At 37.5% G+C, this 11,140-nt stretch overlaps 1 long non-coding RNA gene across 1 annotated transcript; it reads right to left on the bottom strand.

Moving 5' to 3' along the window:
• Positions 1 to 6,408: 6,408 nt before the first annotated feature.
• LOC136842984 (uncharacterized) lies at positions 6,409 to 10,240 on the bottom strand. The gene is made up of 3 exons (XR_010854402.1): positions 10,007 to 10,240; positions 9,713 to 9,780; positions 6,409 to 7,926 (listed from the first exon to the last, which is right to left on the bottom strand). It is a non-coding gene; the product is annotated as an uncharacterized lncRNA (long non-coding RNA).
• Positions 10,241 to 11,140: the final 900 nt, after the last annotated feature.

The following is an 11,140-nucleotide window of genomic DNA, read 5'->3' as shown; positions in this document are numbered from 1 at the left end:
ATCTTTAACAGCTGTTTCACACTGCAGCTGCAAGGTTTTGCTCATGTTACACTTCCCAAACCTTCTTACTGTCAATTTCCCTTTCAGCACTGAATGACCCCATAGGACCCAGCGCTTGGCTTTTGGCCTCAATTCTGTATTCAAATTCAAATTCAAATTCCTAAACTCTTTCTTTCCCTTCCGGCTTTTCCCCTCAAAGAAGGTTCGGTTACGATGAGGCTCGGTTAGCAAATCTATTGGCCTTTATAGCACGACCCATATTAAACGACGGCATGATTTGCGTAAAAACAGGCTTAACAGCATCCCGAGATGTATCTTCGTAAAGAAACTTTTAGTTGCGTTTACCTTTTTCCAAAGAAACTAAAACAATCATCCTGGTCAGTAACCTCCATAATTTTAGAGTTACTTCTCTCACTATAATGCTTATTGTTCGTGCCTGGTACCAGTTTCTCAGATTCGTTTCTCTGCAATTAACTAAAAGTATTTAAAAGGTAATAAAATTTTACCACAACCATTGTGTTCTAGAGCAACCTGTTTATTAAAAACCGTCTTGACAATTCATTTGTAAAATATGGGACCTATGTACCGATAAGTTTTTATAACCTGTATTTTAACTTCATTCACTAATTTACAAATTCCTTCAGAAGTTTACAATTTTCATTTTCATAAAAAGCAGAAACGATAGCAATTAAAGAGACCCATTAACACAAATACTATTTCATATGATACATCCACATGAAGCATTCCATATCTAACGGCAGTCATGTTAAAATCCTCCAAACGTCTTGATTACTAAGATCGACTATTTTGCTCATTTATCTCCTATTCGGTGTCAAATTCACAAACTCAATAGGCCCAAAGTATCCGTAATAGTTACTATCCTAAATAACCAGTCCTGAGAATTATTAGTCTTTAAATTGGTTTCATGGATTAAAAAAAGAGTTAAGTATACCTTATTTAACCAGACCACTGAGATGATTAACAGCTCTCCTAGGGCTGGCCCGAAGGATTAGACTTATTTTACGTAGCTAAGAACCAACTGGTTACCTAGCAACGGGACCTACAGCTTATTGTGGAATCCGAATCACATTATACAGAGAAATAAATTTCTATCACCAGAAATAAATTCCTCTAATTCTTCATTGGCCGGTCGGAGAATCGAACGTGGGCCTAGGGGATTGCTAGCCGGGTACAATATCGACCCATCCAATGAGGAACTTGTTGGTTTCATGAATAGAATAGAATAGAACACAATATAGCATTTAAGCCTAAGGCCAAGCCCTGGGACCTATGGGGTCATTCAGCGCTGAAAGGGAAATTGAGAGTAGAAATGCTTGAAAGGTGTAACAAGAGAAAAACCTCCCATTTGCACTATGAAGCAATGATAGGAGAGGGTGGAAAGAAAGATATAAGAGAATACGAACGTAGGTACAGTAGAAGGAATGAAAGGGGTTGTAGCTAGGGGAAGAAGGGACGCTGCAAAGAGCCTTAAGTAATGCCTACAGTGCACCGCATGAAGTGCACTGACGGCGCTACCACCCTACGGGAGTTTCGTGAATAGTTGTGAAAATAAACGGTCATTACCCTATACTAGTGATGTATTAAACTGGATGAAATATGAAATTTAGGCAAAAAGCAAAGCGCTGGGACCTATGAGGTTATTCAGATTCGATGTGACCTATTAAACGGAAATCTTTAAAACAAATTATTAAACGTTTTTGGTAAAAGAAACTTTGCATCTCAAAGCTTATGTGGTCAACCAGGTTTGTTTGCCAAACGACCACCACTCTTTTGCCACCCGCCCCTGCCCCAAACCATTTTTTTGTCGCGCAATACCTTAACAAGATTTCAACTTCAGTATATCGGATTTTTTTTTTATATAACCTATAACTTAAAAATCTTTTCGGCTGTTTTAAATGCTATACTTTACCAAGTACTTTAACACTAGAACGACCAAGCGGTCATTTTGACCGGAGTTTCACCCTCAAATGTGTTTATTTTCCGTAATTTTTCCCTAACAATCATGATTCTCAATGACTTTTTCTGATTCACCAGGATGTATAAATTAAACTAAAAGGAAACTGAAATTAGCTTTTTGCTCTACGAGGTATGGCCTTTTCTAACTTCAACGACCGAACGGTCATTTTAACCGCTGGTCTATATGGGGAGTTGTGTTGGTTATTATGACGTGGCAATCTACACATTTTTTTGACTCATACCAAGTATATCATAATTAGTTATTTAGTCAATGAATATGTCCTCAAATCGCTCGCTTTTGGACACAGAAATTCTAACATTGTTGACTACAATATCATCCTCTGATTCCGAGGATGATCTTATACCTGACGACTGACGACGAGGAAGAAAAATATATTTTACATGCTGAAAGCTCATCCGCATCTGATGAAGAAGCCGACGATGACAATGACGCCGCAATACAAAGTGGATATGCTTCTGATGAAGAAGAAAATGAAGTAGATGGGGAATGATTCGTGGAGCATATCATTTGAAGAGGTGTAAGCTATGCGACAATAGGCATTTTGATGCCCGAGGAATTATCGCTAGGTGACAGCCAGTATAAAAACTTTTTGATAAAAAAAACTTGGGGACCTCCATTTTCCCATCAAACATGGTAAGAAATCATGTTAAAGAAATTATGAGATTCCTTAGATTTGCTGTCAGGTCAACAAGATGCACTCTATTGCAAACATGAGTTTTCGTTGATTTCCGAAGATTTGGACAGATTGATCGAAAACTGTATGTTTGCTACAAACCCCGAGAGAATATAATAGTGGATAAGCAGTTATACGAAATGCAGGTGCCCATTCATACAGTATATTGCCAGTTCAGTATTAAGTTTTGGTCAAAGGCTGATGTAAAACCAAAATGCATGGATTTCCATATCTTGGTAAAGACCACAGCCGTCTTGCAAATCAGCCAAACTCCGAATATGTTGTTCGACTTAATGAAACCATCAATGGGAAGAGGAAGAAATGTGACAACGGATAATTTTTTCACTTCAATAAAACTGGCGGAAAAACTACAAGCTACCACTACGAGTGTTGTTGGGGAGGGTAAATCCTATTCGAATGGAGATTCCCACATACACAATAAAAAATTCCCATGACGACCTGTACACCAGACTAGTGCTGAAAAATAATCAATACACTCAGAGTGTATCAATGTAAGCCAAACGAAAATGTATTCATACTTTGTAGCGTTAACACAACTGAAGACAATGGAAATGATGCAAAGGAAATTAATGGAAATTACCGTACTTCTTCGAAGCACGGAGTTGACATCGTAGGTCAAGCAGCTCGGTTGGGCAGCAGTAAAGCACATTCAAGATGGCCAATCCAAGTATTTGATAATATGTTTGGTCTAGCAGGCATCGATGCGCCAGCTCTTCATGGGAAAGCTGCAGATCAAATAAAATCTCCCGCCGTGTTTTCTTTCGTAAATTGGCCGAAGAACTTCAGGAAACGTTCTAAAATAGCAACACGGTGAATAGCAGTGGAAGCGATACTGATGCGATATTTAAGCAGAAGTTTCTACAATTACTAAGAAAATAAAACAGTGCCGAATAGGATACTGCAATGGGAATAAGACTTCAGACGTTTACCCCCAATGTAAGAGATCTGTATGCGGTAAATGCACAAACAAGGTGTTCAGGAAACTCCTGTGCAAAAAAATATACTTGAAAAACTGACAATACTCACTAGAGTAGGAAAAGTTAAACTGACAACGCATTATCATCACAAAGGAATATTATTTATTTTTCAGTAGTTTTATATGTAAAAACTAATTGGTTTTTAAAGTTTGATAAATATTAATGTTTTACGCTAAGGTACTCTAATACAGATTTTGTTCTACTGAATCTCACTTCAGACGCTTGTTATTCCATTAACTTAAAAGGTATAAATATATGAATATCGATAAACCTTCGCTATCCTGACAATTACGACTGTCAATGGAAGTTGGAATGCGACGGTCACTCGACAGTGCTGTCGTTCCAAGAAAGAGTTGTCGTCATTACCTTAAGTCCAGGCTTAGAAAAAGACTGCGGTTCTACTTAATCTTAATCTTGTAATTACTTTTAATACATTCTTATTCCAGTGCAGCAAATTATATTTCAATGTAACAAATTATATTATTTCATCCATTTCTGGTTTAACAGTAATTATGTAAGTTTTCTTGAGATAACTGAGGAATCTTATATTACCATGAATAGTTATGCACCAATGAATCAAGATGTTTTGATGAGCGAAAAACTAGACATTCACAATGCCAATACATGTGCTGTCATTTTGACCGATCGGTCTTTCTCGGTATGTTTCATTGGTGGACGTTCAATGTTGGCTTGAATATTTCTGAATTTTGTTTATTACGTATAACTTTAAAATTCTTTTCGCCGGCGTTAAATCCTATATTCAGCCACGTAGCTTAAGACCTTTGTCCGTGAAAGTGTAGCTGATATTCACATTATCAAGTTTTCATAGCAGTGAATGGAAATAATTTCTTTGTATTAGCTCCCAGAAACAATTTTGATACTTAGTTTTACCTTCTAATTACACATTGTACTAAAACAGCACAATTACGTAATTTACAATTTTTTTTTTTTGCTCCCAATACATTTAACGGCGCTCTTGGTACTGTGCATTTATTCATTATTATGGAGTCAGATTTCAGCTGGTTGTCCCACTAATTAGCTAACGGCATTTGAATCGTCACAACCAATACCCAAACCACATTTCCACTATAATGATGAACAAATGGAATTTTCAACAATTCCATAAGGTTGGCTTAGATCAATTTGCTTACGTCTAAAATTTGATATGGGCCTTTCACATGTGTATTCACTCACACGTGAATACTGTTAAACAGTCTGGTATATTTTTAATTAAGTAGTTTTTACTTTCAACACCTGTAATTATATGGATGATAAACCAGATTTTACCTACTTTATTTTCCCCTACAAAAATACCAAGGAAGTAGTCAAGAACTGAAAACTAAAGACCCATTATTTATTCAATGAAAAAAAATTATACACAGGCAAATGGTAGGTTTGCGAATCCAGAATATCCGAGGAACCTAACTTACAAACCTATCAGGATTTAATGAGGTGCAGCACTGAAAATTTAGAAATTAAATGCATAGAAGCCTACATCTATCTTGTCGGCATCTTGGATCCCTAGAAATATCAACCTATCACTAAAAGGTTCGCTAATCCGCTCCCTTGTCTGCACATTTTCTGGAATTCTAGTTCCTCCAGCAAGCTGTGACCTGTAACAGTAAAACAACAACAGCAGAAAATGTTCTTAGGGCAATTACTAGGTAACTCCATAAAGAGAACGTTAACTCTAATATTTCTTGAAATTGGTGCGATCTCTTTTACTTAACCCTTAGCTTATAAAAACCTTGCGTTACGTTTCTCCAGTCAATGCCCAAAAAGATTATTACCCCTGAAAACTTAACTATCTAGAGTAAGATCATCTTGTGCATTTTATACCATAATTATGCATTAAGGCTGTATAACAAACATACATACTTTAAAATGCTACTGTTTCTGACGCCATTTAAAGTTGAACATTTTCACTATACGCAGAAACCACTCAAAATTTGTATATTAATACGTAGGAAATGTACTATTCTGAAATTTGCCAAAATCAAAATTTAGATAACCCACATAATACGATCAAAGTTTTCTTAAGATGATACCTTTGATCTTTAGAGAATTCTGGTGAAAGTCAAAGAAACCGCTGAACTTTAAAATAAAGCAACAAAGTTGTATAATGTGAGCTCTTGTTCGGGAGGAAATGATTACATCATAGATCAGTTTTGCCACTAATTATTAAAAAGACTCAAAAGCTCCTACCTAAGTATACAGTACTTAAAAATGCATATTAGTACATGCATTAACTGCCTGATTACCTTTTAAACATTTCAGGTGCTACATTAGCAAATGGGATCAAAAGCCTGATTGCCATGGATAGCTTGGCGAACACTGGCGTTCATTACAGCATCGCATTGAGTGAGCTAATGGGTACCAATAATTGCATCCAACTCGTATGATATCTTCACAACCTCATTATCTATGTTAATGCGTATTTCACATAAAACTTTGTTAGTGGATACCATTCCAAACTCGTGCCTTGATTATGGATAGCATCCCAAACTCACTTCCTGCGTTCATGAACAGTTCCACAACGCACTGTTCAAGGAAGCATCACAATTCCCGCTTATATGACCAGCCCCACAAAGCACTGCCCTTATTCAAGGATAGTACGAATGTCTGTGCCTTGTGATCATAAACAAGCATCATAATCATTGTGCCGATGATACCATTCACTCTGTGTTCACCGAGCCTTACACGCTTCTGACAGGGTTCATGGAAAAATTCATTGCCCACATTTATGGATGGCCATCACAAATCTATCGCCAGTGTTCATGTGTAACATTACAACTCATTGCCTGTGTATGAGTATCAAACAAACTTACTGCCTGTGTTTATAACCCTCATTGTGCTCACAGACAACACTCTTTGCTTGTGCTCACAGACAACACTCTTTGCTTGTGCTCACAGACAACACTCTTTGCTTGTGCTCACAGACAACACACTCTGCTTGTGCTCACAGACAACACACTCTGCTTGTGCTCACAGACAACACACTCTGCTTGTGCTCACAGACAACACGCTTTGCTTGTGCTCACAGACAACACGCTTTGCTTGTGCTCACAGACAACACGCTTTGCTTGTGCTCACAGACAACACTCTTTGCTTGTGCTCACAGACAACACTCTTTGCTTGTGCTCACAGACAACACTCTTTGCTTGTGCTCACAGACAACACTCTTTGCTTGTGCTCACAGACAACACGCTTTGCTTGTGCTCACAGACAACACGCTTTGCTTGTGCTCACAGACAACACGCTTTGCTTGTGCTCACAGACAACACTGTGTTCAGTTGAACTCATCGCCTGTGTTCAGAGTAGCATACAAACTCAATGTTGGTTAAAATCATAAACTGGGTCACAGACAAAAGAATGTTCAAAAGTCGCCTGTACATAAAAACTCAATGTTGTTCATAAACTATGTTTCAAAAGTATGTCACATCAAAAATATGTCACATCAAAAGTATGTCACATCAAGACACTGCCTTAACTATTGAAGATTCCAAACAATTTATATTAATTGAGATCTAATATTACCACGTTCTATACAGGTTTTTACAGAAGTCAATGTAACACATCCAAACGATAACCCAATTCTTGCCGAACGCGACCAAGCATAGCGTTGTCGATGGTTGCCAAGGCTCCAGTTATTTGAGTCTTCAGATCATCCACTCCCCTGGGAGGCAGGTACATAAACGAGGCCTTTCACATACCCCCAGAGGAAGAAGTCACATGGCCTGAGGTCTAGAGACCTAAGTGGCCATCGCAGGAACACGCGATCGGTCTGTCCGGAACGTCCGACATCTGTCAGGCAGAGGGGTGTTCAGATGAGTGTTCAGATACTGTAAAATTAAGACTCCATCCTGCTGGAAAATGATTGCAGACTCCTAAAGAAGCAAATTTTCCATCAGCAAGTTTTGCATCATTGTAAGGTACGCTTCACCACTGACTGTTCCTTCAGAAAAGGATGGTCCACACACTTGTTTCCTTGACATAGCACAGAACACGTTTACTTTAGGGGAATCTCGCACATGCTCTGGAGATACACAAGGGTTCTCAGTTCCCCATATGCGTGTGTTATGCTTGTTTAACTTTGCCACCTACGTGGAAGGTCCGCCTGATCGCTAAAAACAATCCGGTCATCAAATCATTCTTCCAACCCCTCTAGCTTTTCTGTGCAAAATTCATGGCGAGGGTTTATCAGTGCGTTTTGATGGGCGTGTAACACGCGGCACCCACATTGAACTTGTAAAAACCTGTACAGAAACGTGGACATAACTTTCAGATAATATAAAGTCCTGATATCCTCAATAGTTAAAATACAGTGTCGTAATCTGACATACTTTGAAACACCATACACTGCTTATGCTATGAGTAAGCTAATAATATAACTAACCTGACAAACTTGACTAAACCCCAGTCAAAGTAAACATCCAGTTATTCTACACAAACAATATCCATGATATAAAATTTCAATGCTTTCAACTAAACGAAAAATTGCTTTCGCGCTGTCTGTTAAAAGGAACTGAAAGTTCCTAGCTACGAGTTACTGACAAAACTAATTCCATCCGCTAACAACAAATCCAGACATTACTCTGGACAATCTCTGTCTGCCGTAAATGACCCGTACATTCAGGGAGCTTCCCATAACTCCTATAACCCATAAATCTAAGGCTGCGAAAGGAAATAGGTTCGAATCCCACGAAAAATATATGAAATCTAACTACAACTTTACTCTTAGAATATTTAAATTCTGGCAAAGCCTTTATGAATATTGGCAAAACTTAACCGACTCAACCTAACCACTAACCTAATCCATTTTCAAGAAACAAATACTAAAGTAAAACATAAGACGCCAGACCTGTACATAAATGTTTTAATGCTGAATATTGCCGTTTAATGGCATAAACTAATTTCCTCAAAACTTAGGGAGCTTCGCAAACTTAAGTGGGAGGCAGCCACGCACATTTAAACACCTAATCCCTACCTGAACTTATAACTAAGCAATGGATTAAGTCTTTATTTATCACCTGAAAGAAAATTTGATTAGTTGGCATAACCCCCAAGAACCTGCATAGTAGGTCTTTACGACCTACTATGCAGAACATGGGGGCTCCCCCACCCCTTCAGGGGCCCGCCCCTGAGGGGTGGAGGATAAGGTTAAAGGTATTTCTAAGTAATAGATACACGGCGGGTATTTAGCGAGAAATGATAGTTTCTTATAGTATTTTGGTTGCTTACTTACAATTTAACGTTAGTTTTGGGGGGTCGGCTGTAATTAACCTGTAATTAACCCCAGATGTCCATCCAACAAAATTTTCTGACCTTCCCATAGAAAGTTCGAATCCTAAAATTCCGGTTTCGAACGGTTCATATCCCGTCCGGCAAGTGCAATACCTTGGAAACTGGTTTTTTCTACAGTTTTTTCTACACTTTTAGGGCTTCTAAAACTGGCGGTGCATTTATCAGTTGTCGGCCAAATGGAATGTCCCTTCGTCGTGTTTAGTACTGGCCCGGGGTTTGTTTTAATGCTGGGGCAAGTTTGAACGTCAAGTTATTGCACTTGCCGGACGGGATATGAGCCGTTCGCAACAGACGTAGCCGTGCTCTGTCTTGTGAAGACCGCTTATGGAACCCCCTTGTTGGATGGACTTCTGGGGTTAATTACAGGTTAATTACAGCCGACCCCCCAAAACTAATGTTAAATTTTAAATAAGCAACCAAAATACTATAAGAAACTGCCATTTCTCACTAAATACCCGCCCCAAAGGGGGTAAGGATTAGATCTGCCATAATACAAGTTGTTCAAAAACAGTATATACGAAAGTAAATTTATAACAAAGTAAATTTATGTCTTAAAAAGTAAATTACAAAAACACCTAATTTGAAAAACAATGTAATTCTATTATATAAATTTGAGAATTAAATTCAATAAAAAAATTTTTTGACAAATCGCAAAATTAAATTTATAACAAAAATCAAAAATTTATGCCAAAGAATTTGACAAAAAAAAAACTCTGCGGAAAAACACATGCTACATACCTGTTGCTAAAAAGAGCAGTTTCATCATACGTGAAGCTTTACCGTTAGAACAGGAACTCGAAGTCAAACTCGTACCAAAAACACCATGGAAAAGAAAGCTTTAGAGCTGTGTGTAACTTACTCTAAATCTTGCACATTTTGGGCGTTTACTCACGTCAGATTATGGGTAAGCGACCACAGAAATAATTATAATGGCTGCCAAAGATTCTGCAAGAGACTACGCGCAGCAATATTCGAAAATCCCCAGAACAAATATACAATATTAGCAATAATATAGTAGAGCTCCAGTATTACCTTGCAGAAGTCCAGGATTTATTACAACTTGACCAACGAAGTGACAACGATCGATGGACATCTCCAGCGCCAACTGTAGTCTATTCGCGTGATAAACGGTTTTTTCGCAAACTTCACAACAGGACCAATTACGCTACGATAAATTGAAGACGAATTGAAAACGCCACTCCGAAGGAAAAACAGATTACTTAGCAAACTCCCGTTACACGTCTACAGCCCAGAACCCTTATAGACGAAGGTCCAAAAGTGCAAAATGTCCGAACTAGAACGTTGTTGTCATTTGCCAAGGACTCTAAAGTCTCAGTAGTGCCTAGTTTCTTGGAACATGACCGAGAGCGATCCATGGATACCCCTGAAATCGCTAATTTTGCAAGTATTACTTTTATTTCCACTCCTTTCTTTTACTTGTCTTTCTTGGAAATTTAAAATACAGCACATGATGAATAGATTTTCCTGAACATAATTCGAAATTTCTTTTAGTGGTCACGAAATAATTTGCAGCATAGGCCCTTCGTATATTTCTTTGCATCACTTTGATCATATTTTGTCATAACGATATATACTGAAATATTCTATATACACGTATATACATACATACATACATACATACATACACACATACATACATATATACACACATATATATATATGGTATATATGTGTGTGTGCCGTATAACTGGATACATTACATAAAACTTGCTACATTGGTATATGATTCTCAACCAAGTACAAATGAATATTACTATAATTAAACATACTTAGCTCTTGCGTTACTGCTGTGAAACTAATACCCGAGTTTTTATGTAGGATAATTATATCGTTTCATGTTGTAATTACTGAAATATCCAGGCTGTTATTTGCGGCTACTTTTTATCTCACTCTAGGGGCTAACTGCCTCCCCTGAATAAGTTGAGAATCCCCGTTTTGGCATTTAAGATATTATTCCTACTGATTTTTTGTTTTTCTTTTGTTCATGAACAAATGTTTCATTCTATATATATATACACACACACACACACACACACACATATATATATATATATATATATATATATATATATATATATATATATATATATATATATATATATGTGTCTGTGTATATGTGTCTGTAATGTATATATATATATATAT

This window comes from Macrobrachium rosenbergii, chromosome 10 (genome assembly GCF_040412425.1).
Source record: "Macrobrachium rosenbergii isolate ZJJX-2024 chromosome 10, ASM4041242v1, whole genome shotgun sequence".
Taxonomy (NCBI): Eukaryota; Metazoa; Arthropoda; class Malacostraca; order Decapoda; family Palaemonidae; genus Macrobrachium; species Macrobrachium rosenbergii.
The sequence above is the reverse complement of the archived record's forward strand: the minus strand, read 5'-3'. Positions and strand labels throughout refer to the sequence as shown.